Source organism: Pseudopipra pipra, chromosome W (assembly GCF_036250125.1).
Source record: "Pseudopipra pipra isolate bDixPip1 chromosome W, bDixPip1.hap1, whole genome shotgun sequence".
In the NCBI taxonomy this organism is placed as follows: domain Eukaryota; kingdom Metazoa; phylum Chordata; class Aves; order Passeriformes; family Pipridae; genus Pseudopipra; species Pseudopipra pipra.
This window is the reverse complement of record NC_087580.1, coordinates 6,457,507-6,470,049: the sequence shown is the minus strand read 5'-3', so window position 1 is coordinate 6,470,049 and position 12,543 is coordinate 6,457,507. Positions and strand designations below refer to the sequence as shown.

The 12,543-nt window shown below is 50.2% G+C and overlaps 2 long non-coding RNA genes across 2 annotated transcripts; both read left to right on the top strand.

Annotated features, from left to right (window-relative positions):
• LOC135404359 (uncharacterized) lies at nt 1-714 on the top strand. Its single transcript, XR_010425628.1, has 2 exons — nt 1-40; nt 138-714. It is a non-coding gene; the product is annotated as an uncharacterized LOC135404359 (long non-coding RNA).
• A 3,738-nt stretch (nt 715-4,452) lies between these two features.
• LOC135405159 (uncharacterized) lies at nt 4,453-9,187 on the top strand. The gene is made up of 3 exons (XR_010425764.1): nt 4,453-4,566; nt 8,284-8,535; nt 9,018-9,187. It is a non-coding gene; the product is annotated as an uncharacterized LOC135405159 (long non-coding RNA).
• The last annotated feature ends 3,356 nt before the right edge of the window (nt 9,188-12,543 follow it).

Genomic DNA, 12,543 nt, shown 5'->3' with positions numbered 1-12,543 from the left:
TGATGGGCAGTCAAGGCCCTCCCTCCCTCCAGTGCTGGAGGTGTGAAGTCCTGAAAAGACAAGAACTGACCTTGCAGGCTTTTGACTATTGATGCATCTGATGGGCAACCAAGGCCTCCCTCCCTCCAGTGCTGGAGGTGTGAAGTCCTGAAAGATAAGAGCTGACCTTGCAGGCTTTTGACTATTGATACATCTGACGAGCAATCAGGCCCGTCCCTCCCTCTGCCAAACTTGAAAGGCGGGAGCCAGGCCAGACACAGCAGCTCTTGCGCAGGGCCCAGGGAGAGGTTGGAGGCTCGAGGCATGGCCCGTGACACTGACCATGGATATGATAATTCATAACTTCTTGGAGTGTGGGGGCTTCCCTCCTTCCCCCCCAGCAGATCAAGACCACCACTTCAAGTGACAGACATGGAAGCTGCAACTATCAAGTTTCATCGCTGGACCCCGTGGGCGGTGACTATGGACATCTGTCCACTCTCAGCTTTTCTTTCCCTTACTCTCCCTTGCTCTTATCCTGCCTTTCTCTCCCCTATGCATTTTTCTCCTCCCCAGAAAGGTTATGACAGCACCCAAAAATGTTAGCTTACCTATTGATTATGACAGCACCCAAAAATGTTAGCTTACCTATTGATTATGACAGCACCCAAAAATGTTAACTTAACAATTGATTCAAAATTGTTAAAATAAATCTTATCAATATATGTTTTCATACACCGATTATTTAGTGTCGTTTCACTTTAATCCACCCCAAAGGAATTTTTGATAAAACCTGGGTTACCCCCCCCTCTTTTCCTGGGGCGGGTCGTAACACACTCCAAGCACACAAACTGCTCTTCCTGCTGAGTCCTGGGCTCCTGCCCTGTCTCCAAGTGTCCTCTCCCTTGGCTGCTCCAGGGTCAGCAGCTCACGGCCTTTGGGCTGAGGCCCCTCACCCAGAGCTCATCCCACAGCTCCAACTGCAGCTGCTCCCTGAGCCACCTGCACCCACGGGATTCCTCAGCCCTGGGCACCACGAGGCTCCTGACAGTGTCCCAGGGTCCCTTTGGTTCCATGAGCCCCCACAGTGTCCCAGGGTCCCTTTGGTTCCATGAGCCCCCACAGTGTCCCAGGGTCCCTTGGGTTCCATGAGCCCCCACAGTGTCCCAGGGTCCCTTTGGTTCCATGAGCCCCCACAGTGTCACAGGGTCCCTTGGGTTCCATGAGGTTCTGGCACTGAAAACTGGGAAATAAACTCCCCAACCAGTTTTTTGGGTTAGAAAGCCCACATTACTTCATTCAGTGTGCTGGGTGCATGAAGATAGCTCCATAAAGCATGCACACCCAGCAACCTCACAGACCACTTTAGAGTCATGAAATTAATAGTCATGACATTCCTATTACATATTCATTACATTTCCTGAGTACATGCAGAGGTACTAATTACTTCCATGGACTTACTTGAATATGGCTCCTGATCTTCCAAGGAATCTTTTCTCCATGAGAGTATCTCAGACATGTGGTCATGTCATAATGTACTTCTCTTACCATTCTTTGCTCTCACACACAATCCTTGTTCTCAAAACTAAGGCATTTGCAAGGACATGTTAATCACTGATATAGGGAAATAAGGAAGCAAGAGCTGCCACAAGGCTATTAGTCACAGATGTAGGGATCAAACACTATTGTACTACAGTTAAAAGAATTTTCCAGCATCTTTCCCCACTGCTGCATAGACTCTGTTTTTAAAAAATACAACTACTTTGGTCACAGTTTGTGCTGCTTTCAGCTGGGGTGGAGTTGATTTTCTTCCCAGTGGCTGCTACGGGGCCGTGTTTTGGATTTGTGCTGAACACAGGGTTGATAATACAGAGATGTTTTGGTTGTTGCTGAGCAGGGCTCACACAGAGCCAAGGCCTTTTCTGCTTTTCGCGGGGCCAGGCTGGCAAGGAAGTTGGGAGGCTGTGAGGAGACACAGCCGGGACAGGGGACCCAAACTGACCCAAGGGATATTCCAGACCACATGACATCATGCTCAGGATAGAAAGGGAGGGGAAGAAGAAGGAAAGGAAGGGTTTGGAGTGATGGCATCTGTCTTCCCCAGGAAGCATTCTGTGGGATGGGACCCTGCTCCCCTGCAGGTGGCTGAACACCTGCTTCCCATAGGAAGTGCTGAATTAATTCTTTGCTTTTCTTTGCTCGTGTGCCCAGTTTTGCTTTCCCTCTAAAGTGTCTTTTACCTCAACCCAGGAGTTTTCCAGCTTTTATCCTTCCAAGTCTGCCCCTGCTCTGGCTGGTGTGAGAGTGAGCAAACGTCTCCACAGTTGCTGACTGGGGTTAAACCCTGACAGAGCTTGTCAGTGGCACAATGGCCCCTCGATTCCACGAGGGTCTGCAATGTCCCAGGGCTCCTTCAGTTCCCTGAGGTTCCGCAGGGTCCCAGGGTTCCTTTGGTTCCATGAGGCTCCACAATGTCACAACGTCCCCTTGACTTCATGAGGTTTCTCAGTGTCCCAGGGTTTCTTTGGTTCCATCAGGTCCCACAGAGTCACTGGCCCTGTGATTCCATGAGGTTCCACAGTGTCCCAGGGTCCCTTTGGTTCCATGAGGGGAGGGGCTGGGAAGCCAGGGGACCCCCAAGAGTCCCTGTGACTGAAGCCCATACTGGAACCCTTGGGCCTGTACTGGAAGTATTTGTGACCCCATACTGGGAGCTCTGGGAGTACTGCTGACCCCATCCTGAAAGTACTGGATGCACTGGGAGCCCTGGTGACCCCATACTGGGAGAACTGGAGACTCCTATATTGGAAGCCCTGATGCCCATACTGGGGCCATCCCGGGAGCACTGGGAGCCCTGGTGCCCATTCTGCTGCCATACTGGTGTCACTGGTGCCTGTCCTGGTCCACCCTGGTGCTGTACTGGTGCCCCTATGGGTCCATATTGGCCCATACTGGTACCATGGTTGTGCATACTGGTCCCAGACTGGTCCATACAGGTCCATACTGGTCTGTACGAGTCTCATACTGGCTCGTACTGGTGCCATAGTGGTGTGAAGGGAGGTATTTTTTTTTGTGTTGGTGGTGGGGAGTGGCTGTAGTTACTTATTTATTTATGTATTTTTTTTATTTTGGGGCGTGGGAGGCAGAGGGGGGCCAGGGAAGGGATGCTGGGGGAGGGAGGGGGCTGGTGTTGTTTGTTTCCCTTTTCCAGCACTGCATTTTGGTTTGGTTTGGTTTTTTCTTGTCAGTTTTCCAATGAAATAAATCTCTCCAGACATGGAGCTGCCACCCTGCAAAGGCCGGGCCCCCCCACTGCTGCAACGCACTGACACAGACAAAGAGATACAGACACACAGAGACTCCCAGACATACACACAGACACACACACACAGAGTGTAGGTGTAGAAAACCTTCGAAGAAACACCGAGGATGGAAAACCTTAATGCCCACTCAAGGAAACTCTCGCTGCCAGGGAAAAGCTTTAACGTGGGAAGAAACAACTTTCTCCTGCAGGGTGCTGCGATGTTCTCTTTATCTGCTGCCCGGAGGTAACTCCCTTGCTCCAAGCGATAAAATCCTCACAGAGGTGCCTGGGCCCCCCAGGGGGGTCAGGCAGGTCCCAAACCCAGGGGAGCACACAGCCTTTCGGGGTTTGCCGCTCCCGCGAAAGGGGTTGTTCCAAAAGCCCCAAAACAGGTTTCTGCTCCGGCGTTCTTGGCCAGCTTTCCCGCAGCGCTCTCGGCCGTCCCAAACAAACAGTGTTCAAGCTCCGGGCCCGGCCCGGTGCAGACACAGCCCCCGCCGCGCTCTCCTCTCCTCCCCCGCCGCCTTTCAGGCCCCGCGCACGGGTCGGGGCCGCCCCGCCCTCCCCCCTCCCAGCGGCGGTGCCGGAGCGGGGCGGCCAAGGCGGTCCCCGCGCCCCGGGGCGGCGGCAGCGGCAGCGCCGGGGCGAGGAGGAGGCGGCGCGGGGGGAGGCGAAGGCGTTCGGCGCTGGGCGCGGAGCCCGGAGCAGAGGGGAGGCTGGGCACGGGCCGGGGGCGCTGCCGGCGGGGCCGGGCGGGGTCTCTGTGCGAAGCACAGTTGGGGTTGCGTCGCTGGGAGCCTTTTTGGTGCTGTGGGGTCGCCCCGACAAGGGAAAATGTTAAGTTGCTGTGGAGAAGATGTTACGCTGCTGCTGCTAAGGGACAATTGAAGCTGCAGAGTTGAATAAGTTCTCAGGTTCCAGGGCGGTCGCTAAGAGAGCAGCCGTGTGGGCGGGGAGCAGCCAATGGGGAGGTGCCCAGAGGCAGCCAATGGGAAAGCTGCGGGATGGCGGGAAGGGGCAGCCAATGGGAGAGCGCGCGGCGCAGCCAAGCGTAACCAACAGACAACCAATGGGACACCGAGCAGCCGGGCAGCCAATGAGGAGCTGCCGCCAGGGGCCGGTGCTGAGAGACTGCGCATGCTCCGAGAGCGAGGGGACAGTTCGGAGAGAGGAAGACTCTGAGCCTTCATCCCCTACGACCGCCCGAGACGGCCACGGGAGAGAAGCGCGCAGGCGGCAGAAGGCGTGTGCCGAGATTGACATCGAACACCGCCCAGTCTCGGGTAGGTCATGAATATGTAAAATGCACAATGAATATGTATGACGTAGTTGTAGGAAAGGGAAGCTGTGAGGGGGGAGGGTGTGCGCGTGTTGGTTGGAGGTGCCCTGTTTTCGTCCTGCGCCGTAATAAACAAATAGTGGCTTAATAGGACCTGTGGCTATTGGGTTTTCCTACCGTCGGCTTTTGCCGGCCTCAGTTCCGGCCAGCCAGGCGGGAGTCACCCTGTGCTCGGCTGCAGACTCCGCTGGAGGCAGGGACTCCCTGGGGCGCCCTCGGGATTTTGCCGAAGGGACTCCTCACTTCCCTGGGCTCGCTGCGGGAGCAGACGGGGACCTCGTGCGACCAATTGAAGGTATTTGTTTCGTATAATGTGGTTTCGGGTGACCGGTCACTGGAAAGTACCTGTAAGCCGCTTTCTGTTTCGGAGTTCGTGTGTGTCCCGGTAAATTGTTTCTGTTTCGGAGTTCGTGTGTGTCCCGGTAAATTGTTTCTGTTTCGGAGTTCGTGTGTGTCCCGGTAAATTGTTTCTGTTTCGGAGGTCGTGTGTGTCCCGGTAAATTGTTTCTGTTTCGGAGTTCGTGTGTGTCCCGGTAAATTGTTTCTGTTTCGGAGGTCGTGTACGGTGTGTAAGGCAAAGCTTGTGGGTCTTAATAAATTATTTCAGAAGTTTGGTGAGTGCAGAGTGTGTGAAGTATAGCTCTCAGTGTCCGGTGTAGCTGCTGTGAGAGAAGTTTTCTTAGTGTCTTGTAGCACGGATTTTAATCGGCGCGTGTTGGCATCTGAGTGTCCGGTGGGAGTGCTGTGAGTGAGAGAAGTTTCCTTGTTTTATAGCACTGATTTTAATCAGCACGTGTTGGCATCAGTGTCTGGTGTAGGTGCTGTACTATGAGCAAAGTTTTACTCTTGTCTTGTAGCAGCGATTTTAATCAGCACGTGTTGCCATTTCAGTGTCTGGTGTGGGTATTGTGAATGGCAAAAGTTGTCTTCTATTTTTGTGACACGGGTTTTAATCAGCAGCTGTTAATACCTTAGTGTCCGATACAAGGAGTGCGGCCAGAAAAGACTTTTTTCTTGTTCTGTGACACTAATTTTAATTAGCACTGATTAATATGTTAGTGCCTGGTGTAGGCAGTGTGATGAGGAGAAGTTTTTCTTATCATCTGTGGCGCTAATTTTCATCAGCTTCCGACAATTTATTTCCCAGATTTCCTAACTAAAAGAGTTGCGTTTAAGGGTTGGTGAAAGGGCACCTGTTGGCATCTGAGTGTCTGGCATAAGTGGTGCGAGTGAGAGAAGATTTTTTGTTATCCTGTAGCACCGATTTTAATGGGCACGTGTTGGCATCTGAGTGTCTGGTGTAGGTACTGTGAGAGCAGTGTTCTTAAAACAGCGATTTTAATCAACAGGTGTTGGCGTCTGAGTGTGGGTGCTGTGAGAGAAGTCATTATTGTCTTATAGCACCGATTTTAATGGGCACGTGTTGGCGTTTGAATGTCTGGTGTAGGTACTGTGAGAGCAGTGTTCTTGTCCTGTAGCAGCGATTTTAATCAGCAGGTGTTGGCATCTGAGTGTCCAGTGTGAGTGCTGCGAGTGAGAGAAGTTTTCTTGTCTTGTAGCACGGATTTTAATGGGCACGTGTTGGCATCTCGGTGTCTGGGGTAGGTGCTGTGAGTGAGAGAAGTTTCCTTGTCCTGTAACAGCGATTTTAATCAGGAGGTGTTGGCATTTGAGTGTCTGGTGTGGGTCCTGCGAGTGAGAGATTTTTTTTCTTGTGCTGTAGCAGCGATTTTAATCGGCAGGTGTTGGCATCTGGGTGTCTGATGTAGGTAGTGTGAGAGCAGTGTTCTTGTCTTGTGGCAGGGATTTTAATCACCACGTGCTGGCATCTGAGTGTCCAGTGTGAGTCCTGTGAGTGAGAGAAGTTTTCTTGTGTTGTACTACTGATTTTAATCGGCACGTGTTGGCATCTGAGTGTCGGGGTAGGTGCTGCGAGTGAGAGAAGTTTCCTTGTCCTGTAGTAGCGATTTTAATGGGCACGTGTTGGCATTTGAGTGTCTGGTGGGGATATTGTGAGAGAGGTTTTGTTATTGTCTTGTAGTACCGATTTTAACGGGCACTTGTTGGCGTCTGAATGTCTGGTGTAGGTATTGTGAGACCAGTGTTGTTGTAGCAGCGATTTTAATCAGCAGGTGTTGGTATCTCAGTGTCTGGTGTGGGTGCTGCGAGTGAGAGAAGATTTTTTTTCTTGTCTTGTAGCACCGATTTTAGTCGACACGTGTTGGTATTTTATTGTTTGGGTTGGATGCTGCGAGTGAGAAAAGTTTTCTTTTTGTCTTGTAGCAGCGATTTTAATCGGCACGCGTTGGCATCTGAGCGTCTGGTGGGGGTGGTGTGAGTGAGAGAAGTTTTCTTTTTGTCTTTTAGCGCCGATTTTAATCGGGAGGTGTTGGCAGCTCAGTGTAGGTGCTGTGAGAGAAGTCTTGTTATTGTCTTTTAATTAGCAAGTGTTGGCATTTCGGTGTCTGGTGTAGGTAGTGTGAATAGGAAAAGTTTTCTTACTGTTTTGAGACACGAGTTTTAATTAGCGCCTCTTAACATCTTAATGTTTGCTGCAAGCAGTGTGGTAAGAAAAGAGTTTCTTATTGTTCTGTAGCACTAATTTCAATTCGCAGTTGTTAACATCTCAGTGTCTGGTGCAGGCAATGTGATTAGGAGTTTTTATTTCCTGTGGCACTAATTTTCATCAGCTTCCCAGTATTTATTTCCCGCACTTCCTAACTTTAAAAGCAGTTGTATTTAAGGGTTGGTAAAAGGCAAGGAGGTAGAAAAGCACCTGTAAATTACTATGGGAAATAGCCAGAGTAAGAAAGTTGTGAAAAAGAGTCCTCTGGGCTGTATTTTAAGCCATTGGAGAGATCTGGGTGGTGTGAGTGGAAGTGGTGTCAATAAGGCTAACACGATTAAATCTTGCAGGTAATGGTGGCCTTTGTATAAATGAGACGAGGGAGAAAGTTTGCTGCCGAATGGAACTTTAAATTATAATACAGTTTTGCAATTAATGTTATTTTTAAGGCGTAATGGAAAAGGTAACGAGGCAATATGTGGAGATAGGTTTTTCTGTTTGAGAAACCATCCAGAATGGCAGAGAGATTGCGGGAGAAACGTTTCACTGCAGGATCCCCTGTTAATAGCATTAGAAAAGGACAGGGGGAAAGAGAAGCAAAAGATAAAAAGGTGCTGCTCATCATGCAGCATCGGGCAAAGGTGCCTTAAAACAAGGAAAGGGAGAGACCCTATGTCTCCCGGGGTTATAGATCGGGAAGAATTGAGAGCAGCACACCCCCAGTTCCCCCCCGCGGGACCTGAAGCCCCTGCAGTGGCATCAGGAGATGAATCCAGCAGTGATGGCAGTGAAGCAGGAGCCAGCGGCAGCACCCCCATCACCGCACAGGAGGAGTAAAAGGAGCCAAAAGCCCCCAGCTCCGGGCCCCCCTTGGGCAGGGAGTAGGACGGGCAGGAGAGGTGGTGAGAGTAAAGGTCCCTTTGCTTTGAGTACAGCAGATCTTGATAATTGGAAGGGGTGGTTAAGGGGTACCGAGATGATCCCGGTGAGATAGTGAAACATTTTGAAATGATTGTTAGAAACCAAGATCCTGATTGGTCATTTATTGATTTAATGCTTAATGAGATGACTGCCTTTGATTGCCTTTGTTCACAGGCGAGCCAGAGTGCCGTCCCTTTGGCCGTGGAGAGGAGAGGAGCAGATGAAAGACTAAAGGCATTGAAAAACCCCGAATCCCATCCGGATGGAAGACACTCCTCTACCGGCCAGGCCAAGTCCGTTCCCGGAGCCCAGGGGAACCCAGGAACGGGGAGCAGGACCTGCGGCAGCGGGATCCGCCAGGCAGGGGGAAACGGGGCACGGGAGTGGGATGCCATGTCTGCCCCACCCAGCCCAGGCGTGCCAAGGGTGGGTGATAAACAAAGTCTCGAGTTCCTATAAGTTTTTGAATGATAGTTTATTATATGGAAAAAGCAAGCACCTGGCTGGGTGACAGAGGTGGGGACCAGTTTCCTAAATCTGCACACTTATTACAGGGTACATTTAGTATTTATCTTAATTATTTTGTGCATATTAATTATATCATATATATATACATTCTACAGGTTTTTGCTAAGTATTTAATATATGGGTTTTCTTACAGCTAAAGTTAAAAGTGTTATCTTTACAGCCGGTCATAATTCATGCATTCTTGGACGAACAGGTGCCTAAAGATTTAAAGTTCTACCATATTTTATTCTTAGGATAGTAAGGAGATTTTAGGCCTCTTGACCTTGTAAGGGTCTGTTTTATTTCTTTATGGGGGTGTAATTAAGTTTTACAAGCCATTTGTTTTATTTTGATGTAATCACCCATTCGTTTCACGGATCGCAATTATTTATTTATCACAGGTGGGTGCCCTGGCTCGAGGGCCACCAGGTCTCCTGTGTGGTGGGAGATGGGAGCAGCTGGACCCCTGCACTGATCAGCGAGGGGCCGCCTGCCACTGCCACCCCCTGTGACGGTGGGTTCCCCCATCGCAGCCCAGCCCCAGCCCCGCGGATCCCACCGAGGGAAGCAAAAGCCACCAGTGGCTTCCCGTGTGCACTCCCATTGTTGCCTGGTCCCTGGAGCCCAGGTGCTTGGTGCCAGAAGTGAGAGCCCCCCTCGGGGCTTGTCCCCCCCCTCAGTGGGTAAGTGACAAAACCATCAGAGTAGCGTGTGCCCGGCCTCCTCCTTGTTCTCCAGCTCTCGTGTCTCTTGACAGCACCAGACCAGAGTCAAGCTCCACAGGGACTTCTTTCCTTGGTGATTCAGTTCCCTTGGCTGTGGTTTTGCTGGATAGTCAGTAGGGACAGTGGGAATCTCATTCCTGCATTTATGCTCATCACTAATTAGATGACAAGGCATTTGGCTATTTATCAGGCATATATAATAGCAGATATAATTTCTGTGTGCTCTTTTTCTGGATTAAGTGAAGGTGGCCTGTCCACCTTGGTCAGGCTTGGTAGAATTTTGTCACAGATTGGTGGTATGTGACACATCATGATCTGATTCCATTGTCATCCCCACCTACTGTCCAGGCCAGATTTAACTGGATTGTGGTGGCTCTGCGTTCACAGCGCTCACTTGAAGTGCTGTGAGACTTTGTTGTGAACTAAGGGGATACAACAGTACGTGCTTTGCTCCCAAACATTGTACAATATCTGCAGAGGTAAGGAGTGCTCTGGAGGGCAGGCCCTGGGCTGTCTTCTCTTTGTTCCATTTGGAGAAACACAGGTCCCTCAAAAGTTCCTCATTTTCCCCTGTGCTCCAAGGGGAAAGCCCATAAATACAATGTCTGCTGCATTTGTCAGATCCTAAATTTGTTGGTATTTTCCTAGTTTTTCCATTGCAGCGTCTTCCAAAGATGTGTCAGTATCACAGTGACATCCACCCCCTATGCTTGGTTGTCCTTCACAAATATGAGGTGCCATTTATGTAACTGTTGTTCTCTCTTCTCTGTGGTTCCTGAAACACCACCCAATTTTTCTCTTTAGCTTCCTTTGATAAGGTACCACAGATACAGTTGTGCCTTTTAAGTCTTGCCTCCTGCAAGGCTGGGCAGTTCCTGATGATATGGGAGCATGTTTCCTTCTCAGCCTGGCAGTGTCTGCAGGATTTGATGTACCTTGCTTGTCTACCCCTTGCCAGGAACTGTCTTGTGGGGTAAACGTTGGCTCTCAATTGCAGTGCTGTTCTAGGCTTCGTGTGGGTGATGCCTCTGTAGTTGTTGATCCCAAAGTTGCTGGTCCCCCCCCTTTCAAAGTTGGTAATGCCCAGGGACTGGGATACCAGCTTGGTCCATTTTGTAAATTCTGTTGCTCTCCAGTTTCAGGGTTTCAGAAAGCTGATGTTCTTTTCTCATCCCCATTGTTGGATAGTTGGATTACTGGTTTGGGTTCCAATATTGTTGGCTCTTTTCTTTGTCTCCTCCAGCTTTTATCCATAGCTTTTCATCTGCTTGTTTGATTTCTTTTATTTTCAGAATTGTTTTGACTGTTTCATCTGAAGCCTGAGCCAGTCTCTGCCATCTTGGGCTTGTGCACTTGGGATCAATCCTGTCAACCTGGTGACACCCAAACCTCCACCCCTTGTGCTTGAATTTAGGATGATGTGAGATGTGCTCGGTGGCAAATGCAGCCATTCCTTGACAGTGGATCGTATCTGTAGGTCCAGGGACTGGAGGAACCCTGCTTTCACATCAGTGTGGGGCCCAAGTAGGTTAATGTGGGGATGGGATAAGTTTTGCAGATGTCAGTTTTCTGTAATGGTTTCAGCGGTGCCTTATTGATCCATTGTGACCAATTTGTTAATTTTGCAGATAGTTCTGGTATATCTCTACCAGTCCAGGGGTCAATCTGCTGGCCCAGATATTTCTCAGAACTGCTGGGTTCAATCCCATTGAGGGGTGTGCAGTTAAGGGTCTGTGCTGGACAGTCACTGACGGTGTACGAATCCTTAGTTGGCTTGATGTAGAAGCCGTGGCACTTTTCTCCCTGTGTCCTGCAGAAGGTCTGTAGGATTTTGATGTTGTTTTTTATGCCTTGCCAGGATCCATTTAATAGGACCAAGTCATCAGTGAAGGGCGTTGCTGTTACAGTGTTCCCTCCCTGTTGGTACCCTTTTCCACACTCTTGCAGCTTGCACAGCAGAGGGTCTACAGGCAAATTGAATAGAAGCAACAACATTGGATCACCTTGTTTCACAGCACTTTGTATGTGGATGTGATCTGTGTGTTCATTCTTTGTGTCTATACAGGTGTAGATGTTCTTATGCAGGTTCTTAAACAAGGTGATAATAGGAGGGTCTCCTCCCTTCTGTGCCTGAGATTAATGGGACATGCCTTGGCCAGCTTTGCTGTCACTGTTCTGGAAAAGAGACTTCAAGTGATTGATCCAATGGTAATGGGCTGTGAGTTGCTGATGTCCTTCAGGCGTTCTGGTCTGGTTGACTTTGGTATTAAAATAGTCCAGCAGCACCTCACCATGTCTGGTATCACTGCTGATGCCAGCCATAGATGGAGAACTTCCATGGTCTGGGAGTGGCAAGGGTCCAGCTGCCACTGCCACCCTCTGTGACGGTGAATGGCGAGTTGATAACTAAGTGATTGCAGGTGGAGGCGAGAAACTGGAATACTTTATTGAAGAGCGAAACGTAATTTAAGGGCCTTGGGGGTTGGGCATGTTAATGAGGAGGACAGGTCATGAAAATAAGGGAATTCCACAAGTTTTTACTGAAGTTACTTAATTGATTAATCTTTCCCTCAGCCAGGATTACATGGGGGGAAGAGGATAAAGGGTTTAAACGTGGTCTGATAAAACCATCTCAAAGTCCTTTCTTATTTTGCTGCAGGAGCCAGGCTAAGCCACATGGTTGTGCATCACCAGGTCTTGTGAGGAAGGTCCAGTCCCTCAGGTCACGGGATTTCTCTCAGTCCTTGTTGTCAAAGGTTTACTGTTCAAGCCCACTAAGCCCCTTTCTGCTGGCAGCTGGGTTTGGGCTCCTACAACGGTGAGTTCCACCGAGCCTCCAGCCCCGCGTATCCCCACAGAGGGAAGGGAAGGCAACGAGAGGCCTCCCACGTGCCCTGCTATTGATGCCAGGCCCCCGGGCCCTGGGCACTTGGTACCAGAAGTGAGAGCCCCCCTCGGGGCTCACCCCTCCCTCACTGGGTGAGTGACAGAACCATCAGAGTAGTGGTATTTCACCGACGGCTGGGACACCGGTGGGTGGGTCACCCTGCACTGCCGAGCACGTGCCCGGCCTCCCACTTATTCTACACCTCTCGTGTCTCTTCCCAGCGCCAGACTAAAGCTCAACAGGGTCTTCTTTCCCTGCTGATTCTGCCAAGCCCATTCCCTTGGCTGTGGTTTCACTGGGTAGTAGGTAGGGACA